The sequence below is a fragment of the Anastrepha obliqua genome, chromosome 5 (genome assembly GCF_027943255.1).
Source record: "Anastrepha obliqua isolate idAnaObli1 chromosome 5, idAnaObli1_1.0, whole genome shotgun sequence".
Lineage (NCBI taxonomy): Eukaryota > Metazoa > Arthropoda > Insecta > Diptera > Tephritidae > Anastrepha > Anastrepha obliqua.
This window is the reverse complement of record NC_072896.1, coordinates 56,103,068-56,129,072: the sequence shown is the minus strand read 5'-3', so window position 1 is coordinate 56,129,072 and position 26,005 is coordinate 56,103,068. Positions and strand designations below refer to the sequence as shown.

Genomic DNA, 26,005 nt, shown 5'->3' with positions numbered 1-26,005 from the left:
TACATATGTATATGTATTTGTGAAACTCAGCAATGGCATTTATACACTACACCCAAATGGAAAATTTCGTTATTCGAAGAATTATGAATGTATTGAGTTTTGAGTTAGAACGGTTATAGAAAGTTAACAATGTATATTGAACTATAACAATTGACGATGTCTACTAATTTAAGCTTCAAAAGCAGACGAGCAACGGCGCGGAGGTGGAATAGAAGCTGTTCGATTACGCACTGCTCAAGCCCGTTCGAATAAAATAGGACGGCAACAGGAATCAAAATCAGAAGCCGATCGCCCACTCTAATGGAACAACTGATATGCGGAAAGCGGGATTGGGAACCAATCGAGAAAGTAATGTAGGCAGGCTGGTTTGAATCTTGTTGCTATTTTAAAAATTGGTAACTTATGTAAATTTCGTCTTGAATTTCAATTCAATAATGAAAGTCCAGGAATGTTCTACGCACAGGTAGAAAAGCGAAATTTCATGAATCGCATTACTACCCGAACCATTATCTACGTTGGTATCAGAAGACAAAAGCCAGTCAGAACATTTTTTGCTAAACATTAGCAAGTACAATTCATGTTTCCAAACGGCATACCTTATTGCAATAGAGTTCATAGCTGTGCTGACGTTCAAAAAAACAAAGTCGAATTTACCATAACGCTGGATAGCTGATATGTTAACAAGCACAACTGCCGCATTTGACGTACTGAAAATATGCACACATGCTATTCAAGAAGAAGCTATGCACCCACAACGAGTAGTGTAGATATTGGGTAACACTGTTACGGTGACATGATAGCAAAGTTTTTGGATGACCCATCGAATACTGCTCAACCACAGCAAATACATGCGTTACTTGAGATAACATTGATACAGAATTAAAATAGCGAGTATAATAAAGCGCTCTTCTGCCTCCATAACAATGCGTAGTGCTCACTAAAAGAAAAATAGAGGCAGATACTTGGATCGAGCTCAGAGTTCGATATTTGAATACGTGCTGCGCAACCAAAATAATGGCTTTTTCAATAACATGATACTAATAAACTACTTATGCGGGTTCATCTTTTAGCTAGAAAGTAGTATATCCGATTTATATATGTAGATAATTAAGTCGTACATTCTACTTTATTGACAATTATATAGCATTGAACTTCTATCATATTTTAAATATGTGTAAAATAAAGCTTTTTATTCTTGAAAAGAAAACAGAATTTATTGACTTCACATAGTATTTACAACTAAGAGTAGCAACTAATATCATATTCATAAAATTAAAAAAAAAAAATTAATTTAGACGGAGAAACTTAGACCCCGAGAAGCTTTGGTGAGTGATGACGATGTACGACAAAATTTTGTATAGATTCATAACTTCAAAGCAAATGATTTGGGAGTTGTAAGTTGAGAACGTATGTTAATTAAAATTACAATGTAGAATTATAATTATTGCATTTTTATTTCAAAAATACCCTATTCGGTATTTGAATACTATAGGTACTCGAGTCCGAATATCCGAATATTCATTTTTGCTTTCGACTCGACTCTGCCCATCACCAAGCACAATATCTCTAAAAATTCTGGAATACGCACATTTCTCACGAAAACCAATTTGAAGCGTTTCATCATACAGTCAAAGATGTGGAATGAGAAATCCTTCCGCTGGAGCATTCATTTCGTTGCTTGCAGATTTTCGAAAAACTCTGCCAGCAGTACCACGTTCAGCATCTACTAATGAACTCGACACATTTCTCAAATCGTTAGTACTATGACGAAATTGACTATCCGAAACTGCACTAAAAACTTCAGTAAGATGGTATCGCCCAAAGTCAAATTGATTCAAAAAGCTTCTCCAAATATCGCGCGGAATTACAAAATCAGCGTCTCAATGCACGTGCTATATAAGCAGCTACGGACGACGAGGTCATTGGAATAAATTTCAGCACTCAAAACTGAATAACAGGTGAATAGCATCGTATAAGTCGTTCCAAGGAAAATCGGTTCTACATTACTGTGACGACCAAGGACTGTTGCATTTCGCAAATATTTATGAGGAATTTTTATGCTTTTACAACAACAACTAAGTCCACCGATGTTGTGAGCAATCAAGACGAAGTTGAAAATTACAATTACCTAACAAATTTCTTGAATACTATCGAGTGTATTCACGGCGCACATTTTAACATTGAAAATTGATGTGTCTATCATTCTTCTCCGAAACATCAATCCACCCAGGTCTTGCAACTGCTCAAGACTTTCGGTGGAAAAGATGATGAATAATGTCATCGAAGCTGAAAGTTGAGAAATCTAGTGGGGAAAAGAGTACAACGGGCTAGCTAGTTAATTTATATATGTAAATCTGTGGGTTTGAAATAAGCTAACGTTGTACAAAAAATGGATTCGCCTGCGTTGATATACAGTGTTCATTAAAACTTAAAAACTACTCTATCAATAAATTTCTTATGAAGACGACGTTAAAGAATTATATTATGTCCTTACATTTTTTACTTTAAATATTGACAAACAAAAACTTGTGGAAAACGAAATGAAAAAAATTAAAATTAAAGGAGAATATTATTCTGAAAACCTTTTTCGGATTTTGGCTTCAAACAGAGCGTCATTGGTTTTATGTTTTCCATATGTACCTTCATGTTTACAATCTTCACAAGTTCTCAATCATAATCCAAAATTTCAGGGTGGGTTTTAGTTTTGGCCGTTTAGTTGTATGGTTTTGAAAACTTTTTCAGTTGAGTTTATGTATATCGAAAACAAATACATACATATATATAACTGTCGCTTACATCCTTTCAGTGTGTTTGGCCGAGCTCCTCCTCCAATTTATGGCGTACGTCTTGCTGTTGTTTCACAGATGAAAGGACCTCCGGTTTTAAGCTAACTTCGAATGGCAGATCGTTTTTTGTGAGGAGCTTTTTCGTGGCAGAAATACACCCGGAGGTTGGCCATTCTATCATTTTGGTGTTTCATGTACGAAGATTCAAACTTACGCAGTTGCGAATGATAGTTACGGATCAACCCATTCAGCTGCGACGGCCAACATACATTTGTGGAGGACTAAAATAAGTACACATATAATTCAATAATGTCGAATTCATACGAAATTTACTACAATAAGAAGAAGTTTACCTTGATTTGTATGTATGTAAGCATGTTGTTTCTTGGTAAGAACCAAAACAAATAATTAATTTATAATTTATCAATAAACAGAGATCACTCCGAAATAGCAATATGTACCCCTATGACGTCAGTAAATGAGTTCACCTTCCGGGCATAGTCAAAGTTCTACTTAGCAATACATGCATTAGAAATATAATTCTTTGATAAACCTTTAAATGTGAAGTACTTAATGGGGCGTAAAATTTCGGTATTATCTTGTCAAAATATTTAACCATAACAGGTCGCACGCCAACACATTCTTTAAAAAATTTAGCCTTTAAGATTTTATTGAAAAAGTCGGGTAGGTTTCTCAGAATACTAAAATATAAATGTATGGTTTTATTTGTGCCAAGTTTTATTCTGTGAGTGATAATAAAAAACAAATAAATAAAAAACTATGGAATAATAACCAAAACTCACAGGGAAAGTGTGAGAAAAAACAAAAAATGCAAGTAAATATTTTTACGAAATGACTTAGAAATATTAGAATGGCTCTTTTTCAAAAGAAAAAAATTTAAAACAATTTCAATGTTGCCAACATGAAAGTATAATTACAAAAGAAAAAAATATAACAAGTGATTATTAAGTCAAATCGTTTATCGTTATTATCTATGAGCATACATATATGTATGCATAATAACATTCACGGAATAAAATGTCTGTTACTGTAAAGCCCTGTTCATTATTATAACAAAATAATTCACTCGGTACTTTAAAAGCAAATGGATTGGTATCCCTTTTCATTTAAGATTCTTATATTGAAAGGCTTGAAAAATATACATGTTCTTAATTTCTTCTTCTTCTTTTACAGGTGCATATACTTCTTGTGTTTCAATTGAATAATATGTTTTCAAAGAAAATACTATATAACTTGGACATATCTCTAATAAATATATGCACGTAACAAAATATATATATGTTGATGAGGTGCGTTGAAACTAAGATGAACCTCATAAGGAAAATAAATTATTCCTTCGATCAAAGAAAAATTTGGGCAGTATGGTTTGGACAAAGAAGTCTCACGTTCAATGTTCCGCCTGCCATACAAAAACACGAAATAATAAGCTCGGCATACATCCTGCCTGAATTATATACGACATACCGATACCCTTTCGCATTTTTCATTTGTTTTGTTTTATGTATTTTCGCTATGTTGACTCTCGACAAAGTAATTTTTCTACTACTGCTAAAAACCATGTCACTAAGCACATGATCTAATTTTGCATTCATAATAGCCAATGAAAACAAATTCATACTTGAAAGTATGATTAATATTGACAATCTATAAATTCATATGTTGTAACAGCTTGCTGATAACTTGCGACTTTAGCAATTAAAAAGTCATCTAGTGGTTTTTGTAGTTTCACAGAAGCACTGATTATCACACTTTATGTATATTGGAATATCGTAGTTTATACGCCATTTTTGAAATCATATTTGAATTTTTCACATATCTTTATTGCATCATTCCAAATTGCACTCATTGGCGAATTCATACATTATATATGTGTATACATATACTAATATACATGTACATATTTTGTATAGAAGTATATAGATATGAGTATTTACTTCTTCCTACATTGGACATCACAATTTTTTTTTAACTCGTTTGGTTCTTCAATTAATTGCGAAATTTTCTTTTTAATTACATTAACTGGTGTACATTCCTCCTGTTAAAAAATAATAATTCACAAGCAAAACCAGGATCTTCAGGCAGTAACACAACAAGAAACACGCACAACTAAAACCAGACTGAGCTGCTAGTCCTTTGTGTTGTGGTATTCAGGAAGAACATAACATTAATGAAGGAACGAAGAGCAAATCGTAAAGCACAAAGAGCGCAAGTCTCTGAGGCACAGTTGCCACTTCATTTAATATATTAGTATTTTCTAATTTTTCCATTCGCCAATTTACATACAACCTTACAATAGAATGCAAATTAAAATAAGTAATAAATAAATTAAACTAGAATAAATTAACGATTTCAAAGTTCGGAAAGCCACACCGAAACAAGTTAATTTCAGTTAGAAATCCATAAGAACAAAGTATTTTTTACGTCAGTTTTCTGTTATCAAAGACACATTTCAATGTACTTTAACTGATACAAGAAGAAAGTTGTAATTGTTAACTGGTGCAAATCCAAATTTAACGGCTAATTGTAATACAAATTCAACGTTTTACAGTTTTATATCGTGTTCGAATGACAGATTGTTCTTATGGCAATCTTTTATAACATAAAAACACTCTAATGTTTATAGTTACTTAATGAGAGTCGATCGCTTTTGTTATTTTATATACATAATTAGTTTTAAACTCCACTACTTGCAACCAGTATGCCACGACCTGGTTCGACCTCTGGTGCGAAACCCACTCAAGACATGAAACATCAAACATCAATTTTTATGTCATCTTGGCATTTGTCAGGTAGACAGTTTTACACAATAGAACAACGCGTTAAAGTTATTGCGGCTTATTATGAAAATGGTCGATCTTTAAGAACAACATATCGCGAAATTCGTAATTTTTTTGGTGGAAATAATCATCCGAATGAGTCGACAATTCAAAGGTTGGTGACCAAATTTCAAAAAACTGTTTCTGACTAAAAACTGAAATCTCGGATAAACAAGAAAGCAATTTCTACTTGCATGGTAAGCAAAAAAACTAGGGATGGAGATATACAGACCTTGGCAAGTAAACCGCCAAAATCTAAAACTCTCACTTTCAGTTTTACAAATTACAATTAGTTGGCAACACTTCATTTTTCTAAGCAACAACAGAGCGAATGTGGATTTGCGATACTCTCGCCGAATTCATTGCCGAACTAGTGCCAAATTCGTTATATAAAAAGTATGATTAAATATAAACCATGTTGCAGGATGACATTGTGGGTGTGATTATTTACCTTCTCGGTGTTATTCATTGCAGTGTGTTTTGGATGTTAGTTTTTTCACAGCGCAGGTTTTGCAACATATACCACATAAAAGAAAGGATCCACTTGTATGTGTGAATCCTTCACATATATGTACTATATATCTATACGTATTAGGCATAGGTATATATTATTTAATCATGGAAATACTTAGTTATATGCATATAATATGGCAATTGAATACAAAGTACTCCCGGTATACATATATATACACTTGCATATATACTGTTCGAGTGTTTTTAAAGCAAATGTATATGCACTGTAAACTGCTTGGAATGGAAACACATAAGGAATTGTGTTTATATGGGCAAATCAGGTGCTGCTTTTATAGGTAAGTCAGGTGCTGTCTCGGTAAACCTACTGGCCTAATTTAAATGGCAATGAAGTCTCTATCATCGGATATGTATGAGTATATACATACATAAATGAACAAATAAATTGCGCACGCAAGGATTTTCAATATTATTTCCTGTGCCTTAGCATGCCTACATAGGTACGTGCATTTACTAAATGTATACATATGTATAAGTGCACACATTTTAGACTGCTGAAAATTTGTATGAAGTTGAAAGCAATTTTACTTTCACAGTAGCGTAAGTATCTCATTGAAAATCGGGACGTCTAGCTGGCAAAAATTACATGTCTAATACTTTAAAAGTGGTGGTTATTAGTATTTACTTATTAGTATTTATATTAGGATGTGTAACAGAAATTCAAAAATGCATATAAAAATTTAACAATATATTTTATCATAAAAATTCTGAGGTTCTAATTTGTTGGTGATTAAAATTTAAAACGTAAATAAATAAATCATCTCAGAGAATAAAGTGCAGATTTTCCTGCTTTCTTGATTCAGATTTCCAGTAAGAGAATTCGGTTTCCCCTTTTTAGTATTGGGGTCATCTTAGCTATTTCTCAAGCAACAAGAACTTATTTTATAGGATGATCACCGGTACCTATAATTTATCAAATTAATTTTTTTTAAGCTACATTTATTATATATATAATATCTCTTCAATACGAATTAGAGATTATAAATGTGATAGTTTTTTCCGTAACAAAATTAACAACCATAGTTCGGATTTGGCTACACAAATTGTCATATACTTTGTGTTATTTAAGAAAATTTGCAAAAAAAAGGTGCTTTTTATTTGAGTTTAGCACCTCGTTTCCATAATCAAGTTGAAATCCTTTTTTCGTAAGCTTTTGACGTTTCCTTTCCTTACTATTTTTCCGCCCAGCGATGGGAACGAAGCCTAGCGACATTGTCATGGTTATATTTACAGTTGTGTAAAATATATAATAATAGTTTTTGTGTTTCTACTGTAGAATTTTGAGCAGATAAGCATTAAAGAGGGAGAAAATAAGTTATTAGAACTTTAATAAGAATGAGTAAGATCTTTTACTTTAATTTTGATCCAGTTTCATATACAAAGGTTTTTAAAATTCCCCGGCACTCTGGAAAAAAGTTCATTCGAAGTTAGTGTTTACTAAAGGGTGATTTTTTTGCTATTATCTTTTTAAACAGTTGGTTTAAACAGCTGACGCACGTTTCGCGTTTTGTTTCACTGTCAAACATCTTCAGTTTGGTTATAATTTAACCATGAATCGTTTTACCAACGAACAACGCTTGCAAATCATTGAATTTTGAATTTAAGAAAGTTTATCGCGCGCTTCTTCCATTTTATGGTCAGTTTAATCGACCCACTGAAGCGGCTATTCGAGCTATTGTGATTAAATTTAGAACGAAATTTACATTATTGGACATCAAACCACCAACACGCTTACGTAGAGTGCGAACTGAAGAAAATATCGCAGCTGTATCGGCCAGTGTTAATGATGACCATCAATTATCGATTCGTCGCCGTTCGCAGCAATAGGGCCTCTGTTACCTGTTACTCAACAACGTGGACAATTTTGCGAAAGGATTTAGGTGTGAAGGCTTTCAAAATACAGGTGGTGTAAGAATTCAAGCCGAACGACCTACCGCATCGCTGAATTTTTGGTAAATGGGCTCTTGGAAAGTTGGCCGAAGGTCCACTTTGTTATCAAATTAAAAAAATTAAAATTGTATTCTGCGACGAACTTCATTCTTGGATCAATGGGTTCGTCAATAAGCAGAATTGTCGATTTTGGAGTGAAGATCAGCCAGAAGAATTGCAAGAGCTACCAATGTATACAGAAAAGGTCATAGTTTGGTGCGGTTTATGGGCTGGAGGTATCATTGGACCGTACTTCTTCAAAGATGCTGCGAATCGTAACCTAACTGTGAATGGTGAGCCCTACCGTGAAATGATATCCAACTTTTTTTGCCCAAAATGCAAGAGCTTGACATGTGGTTTCAGCAAGACGGTGCCACAGTTCGGTGAACATTTTATTTCACTTTCGGGACCTGTCAATTGGCCACCCAGATTGTGCGATATAAAGCCTTTAGATTATTTTTTGTGGGGCTATGTTAAAGCCCATGCCTATTCAGACAAGCCTGCTTTAATTAATGCACTGGAAGACAACATTAAAGCATTTATATGTGAGATACCGGCCGAAACATTGGAAAGAGTATGCCAAAATTGGACTACGCGGATGGACCATTTGAAGCGCAGTCGCGGTCAACATTTGCATGAAATAATCTTCAAGCATTATATTATATGGACTGTACTATCGATTTAAATAAAAATTTCATGAATTTTTCTGAATTTTACGTGTGTTTTTTTGAAAAACTTTCCTATAGCTCTTAAAAAATCACCCTTTAGATGAATATTTTCGCTTTTTTACTATATTACCTCAGATTTAGTCTAGTTTCTTCGAATATCTTGGGCACATTGCACCGGCTCTCCTACCTGTAAAAATATATATTTGAAATGTAAGTTTTACAAAATATATCGTAACTAATACATACAGCGTTGTGAAAACAAAAGTGATTGATTGCTCGCGACACAATTTTGACGAGTCGATGTAAGTAAATAAATGTCTATATATTTTTATATAAAACTCTAAACTTTAGAAACTCATATCATAAGCAAACCTTGTTGCTTTTATTTTGCACATCACAGTAGTATATAAACTTACACTGGGGTTGAAAATGTTCGGATGTGTTTTCAAAGTTTCAATTTTCCTAGCTTTAAAGTAATAATATATAAATAAAAAAGTGATTATATTAATTATTGGTTGATAAATTTAATAACTGTTAATGCAGCTACGTAAAGTTGGGATAATAAGTAAGTGGTCATCAAGATGAAGTCTAAAAACTTCACTCACTCACAATCCAATCCACTTCACTGAGCGATAAGCTAAAGTCCGCATCGGAATGGGTTCTGCCTAGTATGAATATTCAATAGTCAATAAATTTACAGGATCATCAGAAAATGTTTTTAAATTTTACATTGTTTTTCCCATGACTTCATTTTCATTCGAAAAACGTTGAATTTTTATGGAAATAAAAGTCTTGTAGTGGAATTCACTAAAATATTTTAATGATATTAGCATTTTTATCTTTTCTTAACACAATTTTAACGGTTTTTCCGAATAGGTAACTTTTCATAACACAAATCAAAATCAGCTGTATTGGTCAACAAGTCGAATATCGCAAACTAAACAACAATTTGGTTTGATTAAATCAAACGATTAAATAAGAATATTTAATATATGATTTATCCTCAGAGATGTGAGTAATCCGTTCCTTTTGGCTGCAAGGAAGTTCCAAAAACTATTCCGGTTAGCTCCACTCTCTGATGAGGACCAAATTTCTCAGCTTGACAGCCAACTTAGAGCTTCCAGCGATCGACTCAAAAAAAGGTAAATCTTGTAATCTTCAAGCTTTTTCATTTTTAAATTCTACTTATATATTACTAGGTTCTAGCTTCATATCTGGAAACTAGGTTCTAGCTGCATTGCGATTTTTCGCAGCCGGATTTTATCAACGACCAGTAGGGGAGCGTTGGGGAGTATCCATGAGCCAGCCCTGCATTATTGTGTAACAGATGCAATCAGCCGCTCCTTTTTTTGCGCAAGGGTGATGTCTCCTATGACCTAAGTGGAGCGGCAAGCTGCAAATGAAATTTTCGACTGAGTTGCTCGGCTGTGACGCGGCTTCTAAGTATCAAGTCAACATAAATTTAAACTAAATAGTTTGATTTTGAAACTATAAGCGGACACTAAACTTAAGCTTTTTATATTTTGAACTAAGTGCAGTTTCATGATTCAATGATAAAAGGTTTGCTCAGTAAGCAGCTTTCTCGTTCTCTCTTGACAAATCGGCTCCGTTAGCAAGACACGGGGTTGCTAGTTTTAGAAATTTTTAGTAAAAGTGGAGGAAAAGTAAAATTTGTAGAAAAAACATTTCATTTTCAAAATGGTCTGCTTACGAGCAACAACTCGCTCAAGAGTTTTCATCGGTATGTTCAGGACTAGGGTAGTAAGACATGGAGTACATCCCGCTTAAGTCAGGACATGATAGAGTATTTGACGTAATCCAAGATCGATGCGTGGAGAATTCACAAAGCTTTATTTCTTGTGATGTGTTGACTTAGAAGAAATTCATGTTTTGCTAAGAGCTAGCATTCCCCAAATAGTTACGACAGGGAGAATAATTGGATAGTCCCGACGCGATCGATAACATTGCATACCTCATTATAAAAAAGTTGGGATTAACGGAACTTGTTTCCAATGAGCCCACCTTCCCATGGATGGGTGAAGTGTCCAGAGGAGGCTTAGCAAAGCACAGTACCAGCATGAAAAAGCTTCTCATAAAAAAAACTAAAGGTCCTTCCTCGAACAACATCAAGACCCGCGCTACAAATAGGAGGAGGATCTCGGAATTGTACGTGCCAAGTATTTATTTATTTTTAACAAAATAGTTTCATATTTGCGAAACTTCGCCACTTCGCTATCGGTTTTAAATTTAAAAACTATTTCACAAAATAAAATCTGGGATTGAGTGAAATAATTTCTTGTTTTAATAAATATTAGACAGGCAATTGGCAATTTCCGCTAATAACTTCTATTTGTACACCATTATTTACATTCAAATATTAATTAAAATTTAGTTTTTAACCATTCGCAGTTTGTTTCCATTTGAGTAAGAAAATACTTTCTTGCTACCATTTTTACCAAAAGGGATTTAATATTTCCCACTTTATTCAGCTTCTTAAATGCAACCTTTTGTAAGGGAGTATCAAAAATCTAATGTCACTAGAGAGCAAACCTTTAATAAGTGAATCATGGTGCAGTTTCACCAAATATGACAGGAGAGTTTTGAACGAAAAGCGACAGCATATTATTCGACTGTATTTCAACTTTATTCACTTCTCCCAGCGGCTCTAGGATTTTCCAACATATTTATCATGTTTTCCAAAAATACTGCTAAGTAGCTTTCTATGGCATCTGGCTTCTTTGCCCCCAAGTAAACTTCAACTAGAAAAAAAAAACAGTTTTTTCGGTATTTACTATTCACAAGAATGTTGGTCATAGCTGAGCCAATGAACTGAGTACATGAATTTCTCTAATAAGGTAAGGATATTAATATACCACTGATATTGAAGTGTAATTTATTGTGATAGTCGGCCGAGTGAAAAACTTTTTTATAATAACCTGCTGCTTTGAAATTATAGCCTAAGTACTTCGTGGAATATCTGAATTTTCACTTCGTAAAATTTGTAGTACTTCTTCAAAACATTTTAGGGACAGCTTATTCCGAATGCACCACTGCAAAATCTTGTCTTTAAAAGTTAACGTCTTTGCAGTTTCTTCCTTTTCACTTGCGTTGTCTAAAATAAAAAATTAGCCTCTGCTGCTAGCTACACTGCCACTTTAGCAGCTTCTAATATTTTGAGACTTTCACCCCTTCTTTCTTTAGTTGTCGTTGTTGCTGTAGAATTTCACTAGGCCCTGGTAGTGCAGTGTAGTCACCGATCGTCATCGTCTGACTCATGTAATGGCAGGACAAAAGGTTTCGACAGGTTGGGTGCAAAGGAAGAGGGGCGTTAGGTGAGTGGGTTTAAGAGAGCATGAATAGGTGGTTAGTATCGTGCGGTTTTCTCTTCACACGCCGGACTTGTATATCGAGTATGTCGATGTCGTTTCTGGATAAGAACGAGTTTAATCTGCTACAATATCCAAAGAGTAGTTGAGGCAAAGCTACGCGGGTCTTACGAGGCAGCTGAAGTTCTTCGTCTGTGAAGTCGGAGAGACGTCTCCCGACTCACCTGAGCTTCTTGGCCGGGAGAATGGAAGGGGAGACATCAGGAGGCATCACGTGTCTGTGTTGATAGCAGTACATATTTTGAGAGGTCAGGTCTGGAGCTTTTAGGTGTTGAAAATTTGTTCACACCAACAAATAAATTGTGCATTGCAGAAATAAATTGGTACACACTCGGCACTTTATCGCTCGATAACTCGCCACTACTACGTCATCAGGAACTCGTCAGCACAATTCTGCACGCTCATTTCACACGTATTTTTAACTCAACCAATCAATCGTTGTTCAGACAAGGATGATAGATTTACAAAGTATTGTCATTTGCTATGGTGAAAAACCAAATTGTGCGAGCAACTTCGGCTGCCTCGTAACAACGCCGTCTTTTCACCGTAGCTACGGTGACAATAACTTCGACTATCACGTCACCGGTTACTCAGCAACAGAATTCTGCCCACTAATTTCACACACTCATCCAATCAGTCGTTATTTAGACGGCAACGAAGTGACATGAGTGAATGTTGTGCTAATTTTTTTCCTATATCACCCACAGAGCCTCTATATCAGGGCCACGGTTTCGTCAGCAAATCAGCTGATTCCTTCAAAATCGCTAAGAGCCGGTTTACGCTATATGTTGGTCACACCACTGAATTCTTTTCACCATGCTTGTAATCTATCAGTCTTGGATATACCTCAGGAAGGCGCAATTTTGTATTCTATCATACTTGGTTGTTCTATACAATATTTTAGACTGCTCAGTGCCGTAGTGAATCAAAAGAATCATGACCGCTGCGTTTGCACCTATGAATGAATTTTGTATTCAGGAATTTAGCTTTGGACGACTTGCCCATATCATGTGATAAAGTGCCGTGTGTGCGGCTATAGATACATTTTGTTGCACATATGCATCGTACGTAAATATGTATGTACATGCAGACAAAATAACACAACAACTAAACACCCACCATTCGCTGCGGCAATACTTCTCCTTGCCCAATACCATTTTACAAGGCACGCAATTGCCACAGCAAAAATACCATTATTCACCAAATTCGCGACAGTGCCATGTACATATGTATGTATATGTAACTTAGCAATTTTCCAGTTGTCGTCAGTGACTCCTTCAATCATTTAGTAAGGAATAACATACATAGAGTCCTAATTTCGAACAAAAGTTATAAAATATGTTGTGTGATTCATTTTTGTGAAGTATGAAGAAGTATGAAGAGGAAAGGTAAATCATCGCGACGAGTTATATAAGTCGAGGTAAGCAACGATGTCTTTCATCGTATACAAAAAGAATAAACGACGCACAGTGATTCGATTCTATATAAAAAGTGGGCAAAATAGGGAGATGAATGGATTTTGCCAAAAAATTGTTCCTACGTGGAATAGAGTACTATAAACCATAAGTCAGATTTGTTTTTTTCATAGTTTTTAATTTTGATTTGCCTATTTGCAATTGTGCAGAATTTTTATTTATTTTAGATGTATTTAATATACAATATTTCATAGTATTATGCTTGTACGAGTAGAATAGTAATGTAAGATCCGCCTCCACCAATCAATAATAGTGCCGGTGCTATTTTATGGCTGCGAGTGCTAGATAATGACAAGCAAAGATGAAATGGGTTTATAAGTTTTCGAAAGAAAAGTACTCCGAAGAATGCTTGGCCTAATACGCTACCACACGAATTGCTGGACTTATGCCGGGGAAAGGACGTCGTTAAACGCATAAAATATAATACAAATACGCAAAATACGCAAAACATAAAGGCTTAGATGGTTAAGACACACTGTGCGCATGGATGACAGCCGCCCTCGAAAACCTCTTTTAGTAACAAATTCCCCAAAAGACGTCCAAGGTTAACCTGGCTTTTACAAGTCATAGCGAATAACGCTTTTTACTAGGTTGGTAAACTAGCTCCTGGTCAGATTTGATGCACGGCAAGGGCTTCGAAAAATTCCACTTTTCCAAGTAGAAGATCAATGCAAAAAATTATTCGTCTGTCAGAGTTGTGTTGCGGGTAATATTTCATATCGGAGCTTCGATTTCGGCATTTGATCGGTAAGCGATTTGCGTTGTAATACCGAATTGTGGTCGTTTGTACATGAGATTTCTCAGCGAGTTTCTAATACTGCAAATTCCAACATGATTCTTTATGCGACCAAAACGGATTTTTGGGCGAAATATTCCATAATAAAGTTCACTTGCGCGCATGAATGTTGCGTCTTTGACCGAAACTATTGCCGTTGCTAATATTATTTACTCGCTTTCCGACATTTCCATAATGTATCAGTCGAGTTTGTTTTCAATTTTCAATGTGTAAAACAAACTGAGTATATTTCTGCCACTAAAAAGCTCCTCATAAAAGCCATCTCCCGTTTGGAGGCTGTATTAACCTGTAGACCGCTCCATTTGGGGGAGAACATCAACACGCTTTCCACAAATTAAATGCACGCCAAATACCTAACAGAGATGTGCGTGCCAATTATATACATACATATATGTATAGGCGTTGTAAGCTTGAAGTATTTTAGTCATGTCTTTATTTTACAATGTTGCTAGCTGCATGGGCACTACCACCGTATCTTCATCTAGTGAGCTAGTCTCCCAGCCTATTGCTGTCTTTATTTTACAATGTTGCTAGCTGCATGGGCACTACCACCGTATCGTCATCTAGTGAGCTAGTCTTCCAGCCTATTGCTGTCTTTATTTTAGTATTCCTGCGCTGTCCTCGCGAATTGAAAAAAGGGTTGCCTAATGGTCGCAACATATCGCTCACTCCCCGAGACATGTATTTAAAGAGCATACTGCTAGTATCAAGTATGCTGTATGATCAGTAATGGACTATAGGATGGGGTTGCTGAATGTAAATTTGTCACTCGATTGCATAGTGCCACATCTAGAGACAACAGTGCAACTAGAAGAGCCTTTTCTCTGGAATTATTTTTTCGGCTCCACTATTCCAGGACCCACGCATTAAAATCAGAAACAGCCCGTGGTTTAGATGAAGATGGAAGAACCTCCTGATTTCCATAATTTTTGTACTGCATTCATGTAAACGAGACATTTGCTACCCCCTGTCGTGTACTTCATTTCTGGCGTATTGTTTCAACAAATAGCACACCGCCTTTCCTTTCTACATTCGTAAGTTTTATAGCTTATGCCTTTCCTTTCTACATTGGTAAGTTTTATGGCTTGTACCAATACAGTTGAAGCTCTCACCTTTTAAATCGTGACAGTTAAGCTCCAACGAAGGAGCCCCATCTTAGGCAAATTACCCATCTTACCCGCATGTTTTCCGCTGCGGTCAATTTGTCCATCATCACATCTTCTAGCGGAAAGGTCATATTGGTATTGGTGTATTGGGGTCTCTCTTTCCTCTTCTTAACGAACTGATGGATTCTTCATATGATCGAATTCATTTACCAAGGTATTACGAAATTCCGTTCTACTTGTAAGCTCGTCTAAGTCTTTAATTTCTGCTGCAGTTTTTGCAGTGAGGATGACTACTGTCACTTTTTCTCTCAATACGCTCTTAACCGCTTCGTGAATCTAATCTGTGAGCGACTCGGATTGGCCAATTTAAGGAGTAAATGCCCACAGCCCGCTTTACGTACTTTCGTTACTATCTTTACTAGGTGCTTTAACTGTGGCTCAGCTTTTAAATCTAGCAATATTTCTGCTTATTTTTCGTTGGGCCGTGAACCATTGAGCACCTTTATCAGCGCTTGACCACTTCGATAGATCAGTTTTTACTGCTTCCATTTTTTAATAAAGCTGCTGACCTTTGTTGTTTTTCCAGATCTGAGATTGGCTACCGTACGGCTTTATTCAGCATACTACATCCGCGAATTTTTTGTAGCGTTGTTTGGTAGGCGGCATTTGACATGTTTAAGTGAAACAGAGTTCATAGTTTCACCATACAATATAGGCAGTTTGTCAGTGATATCACGCATTGGTTGGTGGATAGACCTCCTTTTGCCGCTTTAAAGAATTTCAGTATGATAATGGATTCTAACCCCACCAGAGATTTAGTTTGTCTCTTATACTCTCAGATGCCAGCAAGTGTTTGGGCCAACGGTGTTTGGATCAATGCAATTCAACAACAAATTACCTTGACGTTTGTAAAAGGTGGCGCTAAAGTAATCCTCCTATCAGAAAATGCTATAAATTTTGCGATTGGCCCCTAATGTCAGTTCTGTTTTGACATTTGTGTAGTAAACACATGCGAAATACACGTTAATAAACAATGTTAGGCTACACTGCTCCAGAACGCGGAATATTGCTGACTATTTATTTGACCAATAATCGGTGGGTGACTTTGGTACAACGTGAATTTCGTCGCAGATTTCCTCGCCGTCCAACGCCTACTGGTGAAACACTGCGACGTTTAGCCGCTCACCTCGAAGAGACTGGCACAACACGAGATTCTGCCAGGCGTGGCAGACCCCGGAGTAGCCGTTCTGCCGAGAATATTGCTGCTGTAGCCGAGGATGTCATGGAAGCGCCGTCGACATCGACCAGACGACGTGGCACGCAAATGGGTATCAATCGACGGTTTTTACAGCGAATTTTGGTACAAGATTTGAAGATGTTTCCGTACAAAGTCCAGACGGTACATCAGCTGTTAGCTTCTGACCACAAATCGCGTCTAACATATGCTCAAGCCATCCTTAATCACCACCAAGGGGAAGATGATTTTTCATCAAAAATAATCATGAGTGATAAGGCCCATTTCCATCTTAGCGGGTACGTAAATAAGCAAAATTTACGCTTCTGGGGCACTGAAAATCCGCGTGTAACCCACGAAGAGGCATTACACCCGCTCAAAGTCACTGTATGGTGTGCTGTTTTCGCTGGAGGAGTCATCGGACCTTTTTCCTTCGAAGACGTCACCAAACGGCCAAACGGTTACTACGAATGGTGAGCGCTACAAAGCAATGATCAACGAGTTCTTTTTGCCGCAACTTGATGAATTGGAATTGGAAAACATGTGGTTCCAACAGGACGGTGCAACGACACCAAGGCGAATTTATTACAGGTGACAGCAAACACATATAAGTAAAACCCTACATGTATTTGTTGTTGCGTTTGGTCCAAGCATCACGTCAAAATCAGCAAGCAAATGTAAACATACGAATGTAAACATACCAATACTTACAAACAAAGCATATCATTTTGACGTAAGCCATACCTACGCCGAAAAATTCAGCTGGGTGAATGCTGTCACCTTAATAAATCCACCTTGAACGACACACACTGCACGTGCCACAACCGATATGCTGAAGGATGCATTTCCCGGGCGCCTAATCTCCCGTTTTGGCGATTTGCACTGGCCAGCAAGATCGCCTGATTTGACCGCTCCAAACTTCTTTTTGTGGGGCTTTTTGAAGTCGCGGGCTTATGTCAACAAGCCTCAGACTCTTAAAAACAATATCCGTCAAGAATGTGAGGGCCTATCGCTGGAAGTTTTGGCCAAAGTGATGGAAAATGCCATAAAAAGGGCTCAAATGGCAATCAACTGTGGCGGCGGTCATTCACATTGCATCATATTCTCGACTTGATGTAAAAAAAATTAAAACACCAAATAAAAATTATCCACAAGAAGAATTAAAGTTTTTCATTTTTTTTTTAAATTACAGCCAAAAAACATCGCAAGGTTACTTTTGCCCCACCTTGTATTTGATATTTGACATTTACCTCTCTAATGTGATGATGAAAGATTTTCCCTATACCTGTTAAGAAGAAGAAGCTTACTATTCCGGTAGAATGGTGGCATTTGTTCGGGTTTCCGTGCTTTAGGTAAAAATCCTTAGGTAGTACTAGAGCTGTATATATGTACCTAATATATGATCCCCTGCTGAAGTAGGTAAGGCTAGACACTATTAGATTCTGATGATTTATATAAAGTAAACGTGAATATAACTCTTTCATTCGCTCTACCGTGGCAATAATAATTCCAAGGCTATGTTCTCTGCCTGAGGTGGGTATATTGGGTCAACCCATGAGCGTCGATTTTAGCCTACCGAACAACTTATAAAATGTGCCTGAAGAAAAGGCTTTCACATTTATTTCGAATGTATTATCTTTTTGTTATCCACCAGGGGCAGGCAAGGGTACTTCGTGTGTAGCACTACGTAGTGTGACTCTTCGCCCAGATCCTTTTGTGCCCCATATGTTATATCTTAACCCAGTTTATTTCAGGTGACACTTGTTTCACTTTCATTTCACTCTGGACCTGTTCTAGTTACAGCTTATGCTGTCTTTTTATAGATTTAAAAACCGCGTTTTACATTCTTAATCTAAAACATATTGAACATAATTTAAAGTTATTGGGCATAACTTGTAAACTAGTACGCCTGATTGCCATAATTTTAACAAACACTTCAGCAAAAGTGCGAATCCAAGTTAATGTCACCAACCGTTTTGTAGTGATGTCAGGTGTGAAATAGGGAGGTACGCTTTCATCCCTGCTTTTCAGCCTGGTACTACACGCTGTTATACCTATTATAGATCCCGGAGGCACAATTTTTTGCAAATCTACACAAATTTGTTCCTGACATCGTCATTTTAGCCAAAAACAAACAGGCTCTGCAAGAAACATTCATGCGCCTGGAATCATCTGGTAGAAGGGTAGCACTTTTCATCAACTAAGAAAAACCCAAATATATGGAAGGTGCAGCGCGCAACGCAAAACATAACTTACAAATCAACAGCTATAGCTTTGAAATAGTCAATGAATTTAGGTTCCTTGGAATTGAGCTGAACGTACAGAAAGATACAAGACGGAATACAAGCTGCAAATAAGGCTTATTTCACGCATACAAAGTTTATGAAGTCGAGATTACTAGAAACCAGAAACTATGAATATATAATACAAAACTGTCATAAGACCTTCACTTATATACAGTCTGGGTGCTGAAATCCAATGAAACTGATCAGTTAAATTATTTTTAAAGAAAGATTCCAAGAAAAATATATGGACCTGTACGACTTGAAGACAGTACTTACCGCACTCGGTACAACGAGAAGTTAGACACACTTATCAGGGGTGCAAACAAAAGGTTTTCCAATAAGTAATGTTATTTTGATATTCAATCAATGGTTTCGTTGCTTGTGTGGCACGTAGCGCCGTCTTGTTGAAAATAAATGTTGTCCAGATCAATACCGTCCATAAATAATCGTTAATCATTTCTCGATAGCGCAATCCATTCACCGTAACTATTGGTCCAGCTTCCTTTTTGAAAAAGTAAGGTCCAATAACTCCGCCGGATCATAAACCGCACCAAACAGTCATACGTTGAAGATAAAGAGGCTTTTCAACAATAACTCTTGGATTTTCCGAGCCCCAAATCCGACAATTTTGCTTGTTGACGAAGCCACCGAGGTGGAAATGGGCCTTATCACTCAAGATGATTTTTCGATGGAATTTCGGATCATTTTCATGCATTTCAACGACCCAATTAGCAAAGACACGACGCTGTTGATGATCGGCCGGCTTGAGTTCTTGTGTTAACTGGACTTTATAAGCCTTAAGAGTCAAATCTTTATGCAAAATACGGTGTAATGACGTGTGTGGAATGCCTAATTCCAAAGAACGACGAGGAATGGACAAACCTGGGTTTTCTTCAACACTTTCGGTTACAACAGCAATATTTTCAGTTGTTCTTGAGCGACGTGTACGGGTTTTATTCTTCACATCACTAACTTGTCCCAACAACTCGAATTTTTTCACCAATTTTTGCATTACGGTAGGACAAGGTGCTTCACGATGGCCCAAAAACGTTCGAGTTTTACGAACCGTCTCTGCCAAATTTTCACCATTTTTATAGTGGATTTTAATAATTGCAATGCTTTGTGCGTGTATCGTTCCATTTTTTATTAATGGCGTAGTTTCTACTTGTCAAATATCAAAAAATGACTGCTTCAAAAGCGACATCTACCGAAATAGCGGGATATGCAAAATAACACCTTTTATGGGAAATCCTTTATAATCAGGTACAATAAAGCGTTAAGGATTCGATAGTATGGTCACATTCTACGAATAAGCAACGATATAGCTATAAAAAGGTTTTCGACATATGTAAATCCACAAGGCGACAGAAGAAGACAACGAGAAAACGATGGAGAGATGACAACATTGAAGCTATGGGCATACCTGATATCAAACGAAAAACCGATGACCGAGTGTCGTGGAGGCGAATTGTAACGGAAGTAATATTATGCAAATGAACTCAATATAAATATAAAATATGGCATCCTACTAACGAGTCACTGTTCTCTAAAGTCTGCAATCACACCCGTAACCGTAACCGAAAAAGTACATCATACAACGATCTTGCGGAAAACATAAACACCGAAAACCCTACAGGGTCCGGCATTCGAGGTGTAACCAACTTCAGACCGCTCGCGCAGCTCATGCACGGGCATTAGCTGTATGTTAAAGAACGTTCACATATGCTTTAATCACACAGGCCGACAGCATCTCAGACCCAGAAACCGGACTATATATTTTCGAAGGATTTTGATGCGATGAATCGAAATCTGGCCTCAAAATTGCTCTATCAGCTTTGGTTTTCGATATATCCTAACCTAAAAGTGCAAAAAACACCGTTTTTGCCCATATACCCAGGTTATATAGCCTTGCAGATGTTTTCCTTTACCAAAAAAATAGGCTGGCATCTTTAAGTACAAGTCTTCTTCTTTCAAATGGCGTTTTGTTTGCTCAAATATCATTTTTTTCGCAGAGATATCGCATTTTGAAATTTTCATGTTTCTAAATTTTCCTACACCTGAAAATCGATTAAGATAACATAGACATGATATAGTCGATTACTAATTTTCTTGAATTGAGTCTTATTTTTCTTAAAATTTTGTCTCACACCATAAGTGTGCTAACTCACTTGCTTGCGGTATGATAGGGGTGGTTTCTAGGAGTTAGGGCTGTGTGTGACTCGGTACCCAAAGGTTAGATAGTGTAGGGGTGTGGTGAGTCAGCACACTTATGGTGAGACAAAATTTTAAGAAATTTGTATTGTATTTGTAATTGTATTTAAAGATGCCATCCTTTAATTTTGGTGAAAGAAAACATCTGCAAGGCTACATAACCCCAAATATGGCAAAAACGGTGTTTTTTGCACTTTTAGGTTCGGATATCTCGAAAACCAGAGCTGATAGAGCAATTCTGAGGCCAGATTTGGATTCAGCGCATCATAAACCTTCGGAAATATATAGTCTGTCGGCCTGTGTTATCAATAAATCCACAAAATTAATGTACCCGTTCACATATGGCAGATTACCTGCAAAATTGACAATCAGATGTCAAATCCGTTGTGAAAGGTTTTCTTCATAGAAATTATTTTGGTGAAATAATTCGATGTTTTTGGTTTGTTTAAGGGGGTATTCTGGTCTAGAAAATTGAAAAAATCAATTTTTTTTTTTTGCATATTTTCAAAGCCTAGACTTTCAAAAATATGCTCTTAAAAGGATTTTTCAAAATTGGAATTATTTTCGAAGCTACAACTATTTTAGTGACGTGGCAGCTAAACTGGTTTGAGGGGACGGCCGTAACTTTAAACGCGTGTTTCTCAAAACTCCTTTTGCTGAGGTGGTTGACACGATATCTGAAGTTCTATTTGACCGATCCCTTTGAAATTTGATGAGAATCTTTTTCATACATCTCTTTATCACTGGAGCCTTGGATTTTGAAAAATTTTAATTTGAAGTATTTTTAAAAAATTCGTAAAGGTCAAAAAACAGGGGTAAAAAAAATTTTTTTTTTTCAAGTAGGCGCCATTTTATGAATTTTTATTTTTTTTTTTTCGGCCGAGGCTCAAGATGTAGCGACATCTTTACTAATTAAGAATTTTCTTTGTTTGTTCGATTTAGATCACTACAAGGGTTGGAATCATGTCAACCAGGGAGCACTGTTTGACTAGCAACCCCTACTTCACCGACCTGTCACTGGATGAATTTTTGACTTTTTTTTTTTTTTAATTTTTTTTATATACCTTAAACATCAATAAATATTATATAAAAAAATGGATAGTAAAAATGTTTTTAATTTTTCTTTTATCCTAGTTTGAAAAATACCCAAAAAGTAGGGCTCTAGACCAGAATACCCCCTTAATATTATTAAAGATATGAAGAAAAGGCAAGGAGAAGGATTAGTTCCCACGGCAGTCGTTTCTACATAACCGGAACGACCCGGACTTATATCCGGCCAAGGACTGTCACTTCAGCAGCATTCCCCGTATATGTATGGGGAATGTTTATGCAGCTACAGCAACAACATTAGTTAATTTATTGATGGCAGCGAATTGATGGCGAAATTCGATATTACATTTTATAATAAGCAATAACAGGACAAAGCGTCTGTGTACACATGCTTTTTTCTGTAATATGAATGCATAATTAATAATATCTCACAAAATTTGTATTAGAATTGTATCTACAAACCTCTTTTCTCTGCCGGCGTCCATTTCATTTCATCATCAGTAATAATAATTATCAATAACACAGGGTTGCATGTCAAAAAGTATGGATATTATTATCTAGGATTATTTCATAATTTCAGATTTTGGGAGATTTGAATGTATCGACCAGATCCATGTCAAGACTAATTAGAAATGATTTCCATATGAAAGTCTTTCGTCACTCAACGAAAATTAGACTGGACAGATGCAAGCAGCTTCTTCGGCGACACGCGGTCAACGGCCATGAAAGTATTCTTTTCACATAAGAGAAAATGTTCACTGTTGAAGATGTTTTTAATAAATAAAACGACAAAATCAGTGCTAAAACTTCTAAAGATGCAAAAAATGTTGTTCCAAGGGTTCAGGGAAGTGTCTTCTAAAGGCATTACTTCTTTTAATTTCTACGAAAAAGAGGTTAAACCTGGGCAAAAGTGTACCAGGAGGATGTCTTAGAGGGCGTGATGAAGCAGATTTGAATCCATTGGACTACAGTTTGTGGTAAGAATTGGAGAATATAGCTTGTCGAAGACCACACAAAAATGTGGAGAGTATGAAACACCCTTTGGTGCGAGCAGCGTCGTCAATATCCATGGAAACGGTGCGTGCTGCAATATATGAATAGCATAATCGTTTGAAAGCTTTGTAAAAGCAAATGGTGACCATTTCGAATGAAAATTTAAAATTTTTTTTTAATATTTACATGATTAAATAAAACTAACTTCATTAAAAAAGTATTATAATTTCATGTCTACAGGTATGACGAACAGAACTTATGGCAAATCTATGTATATCAGGACAAAATTTATTTCTGTTTCACTATAGGGTTCTGAATTTCAGATAAGACAGTGACTTGCGATGGAAATGCTTTCGCCGTCCTCAAATTGAGTGAAATGCCTTGATTCAGATGGTTTCAGACCTTTTCATTTCTCATCCAACACGCAGTGCTTTCTTTAATAATTTTGCTACGAACATAAAAATGTTTTTAGAACAGCAGCGCACCAAAATATAATTCTTGAGTACTATTGACGAGAGACTTAACCGCAATCCACAATTACGTTTCACTACTTCCTCTGATACTTTGCCATATGAAACAGCGGAACAATTCCATCTGAGGGAATTAATGCTTACCATTACATACGGATTATTTTCCAAAACTTCGAAAATAACTTATAGCTGATGTTAAAGTATACAACATTGTTAGTTGTGAAAGAGGTGAACCAGCGATTTTTACATGTCGAAGTTGACCGGCATGTTAGTAGTCGTAGCATCACCCAGGAGCTAAAGATCAAGATAAAACAGTTTTAAAGGGACAGATACCTGTAAAATTTCGAAAAAAAAATTATTTTTTCATAAAATGTTAATATAATCCTTTAAGAATATGTCAAAAAAATTTTAGAACGTACAATTAAGTATTTCTTATATAATATTATAGATCATCAACCGTGACGACTCTATTCTTTGCGTTCGAGCGCTGGGAAAGGTATAGTTACGTTGTATTCAAACTTTAGACGCGTTTTTTCTCAAAACTATATTTTTCGAATTTGCGTACTCGATATCTCGAAAAGTTATTGACCGATCTCCCTGAAATTTTGCACACATCTTTTTTATGCCATTACTTTCTATGTGAATTTACAAATTCGAAAGTGTTTAAACTCGTAAAATGATTGATTTGAGTTTGTCTTTGATTTTATCTTACAGTTCCGACGCATTAAACTTTACTTCTGTAAAAAAGACAAACTTTTATACCTTTTATATCAAGTCTGCTACAAGCTAATGATGTCTCCTTGTAGTCAATAACACTTAAAACTATTTTGGTAGTTGGTGTTAGTAACTGCTTTTTAGCACCAATTCTTCGAACAAAAATATTTCCAAGCGCACCAAAATGTTTAATACGAAACAAAAACCACATTTGTTTTTTTTTTTATTATTAAACTCTGACATTCTTTTTTCACTCATACCGAAATTGGAATATTGTGATTTTAAATTTAGTGTCGAGAATTGTTTAAAGCGCAGTCACCCACTATATGCAAATAAATAAATAAAAGCTTAAAAATGGAGTGTCATTTCTGAATTAGGTAAAAATAATATGTGTGCCTAACTAGTACATTTACCAATACAATGTACTTACACGCCCTTCTTGCTCCCGTGGCGCCAACTGTGGTTCCTGCACGAGTCCGGCTAAACTGGGTGTAAATAGGACATTCAATTTGTTACCCGTCGTCCACTGATGATTACGATGCTGATGTTTTGGAGCCAACATACGATGCGCTACCAACGTCATGTCTTAATTATCTTTTGAAATCAGGTAATACTATCGTCAAATGCCAACTAAAATGAAAATCTTAGATAGTGCAGTAATGCGCACATATTCACTTTAACACAGTTTATTTTCAACTATATTACTAAATAAATAGTTGGAAGAAAATACGGTGAAACACAAAACGCAGAAAAATTAACGTAAATATTTAATACAAACTACACCAAAGGGTGCTTATAAAGTTTGAAATGTCTCTAAGGTTGGCAGAAATAGTATTGACAAAAATTATCTAGCTCAAGCTTAAATTTATTTGTAGAGATAAGAGGAAAATTAAATTTCAATACTATAAGCGAGAAGATGACCAATTTTTCGGTGCTTGTAAGCGGAAAACGCTTACAAAACATCGCCGATTTTTGTGTACATCTAAATTAGTGAAATTTTCTTACAGTTTTCTAATGCTTTTAGCTGGGGTGCTTATAAGCTAGAAACACTGTATTTCCATCCCTGTTCATGTTTTACGATTACAATTTTTTGGAATATTTATTTTTGTATAAGTATATGGCTGCACCTGCACCTGTTCAAATTCAGTAATGTGCCGGATTTCATGCACACTAGGGTGATTTAGCCGGTTTCCCTAGCGCGTTTTCCAAAAAAATTAAATAGGTAAAATCTATACGTCGACAATAGTGCTTCTCGCCAAACATTTAATTCATGTAAGTAAAACGCCAAATTCACTTTTTACGAAAAAAAATAAGCACAATACATTTTTTTATTTTTTCGAAATAAAGATATGTTATAAATACATATCCTATAACATATATGTACACACATATTTAAATATTAAAATGTTTATTATACATCATCTGGGCATCCATAACCACCAAAAACTTATTAAGAACATTGAGGGCAAACTTTTCATGAAAAGTTTAGGTTTGGCTTATGGATATGGAGTAGGGGACTCGGAATAAACCCCGA

The 26,005-nt window shown here is 36.0% G+C and overlaps 1 protein-coding gene and 1 long non-coding RNA gene across 3 annotated transcripts in view; one reads left to right on the top strand and one right to left on the bottom strand.

The window, feature by feature from the left end:
- Positions 1-4,939, bottom strand: part of LOC129248218 (uncharacterized) — a 138,047-nt gene extending 133,108 nt beyond the window's left edge. Inside the window, exon 1 of one of the 2 annotated variants that reach the window (XM_054887685.1) lies at positions 4,752-4,939. The gene's annotated coding sequence lies outside the window, so the exon portion shown is untranslated. The remainder of the gene's footprint in view (positions 1-4,751) is intronic. The other variant, XM_054887686.1, reaches the window with a different exon arrangement.
- A 4,754-nt stretch (positions 4,940-9,693) lies between these two features.
- On the top strand, positions 9,694-10,223 carry LOC129246957 (uncharacterized). The gene is made up of 2 exons (XR_008582529.1): positions 9,694-9,893; positions 9,951-10,223. It is a non-coding gene; the product is annotated as an uncharacterized LOC129246957 (long non-coding RNA).
- The last annotated feature ends 15,782 nt before the right edge of the window (positions 10,224-26,005 follow it).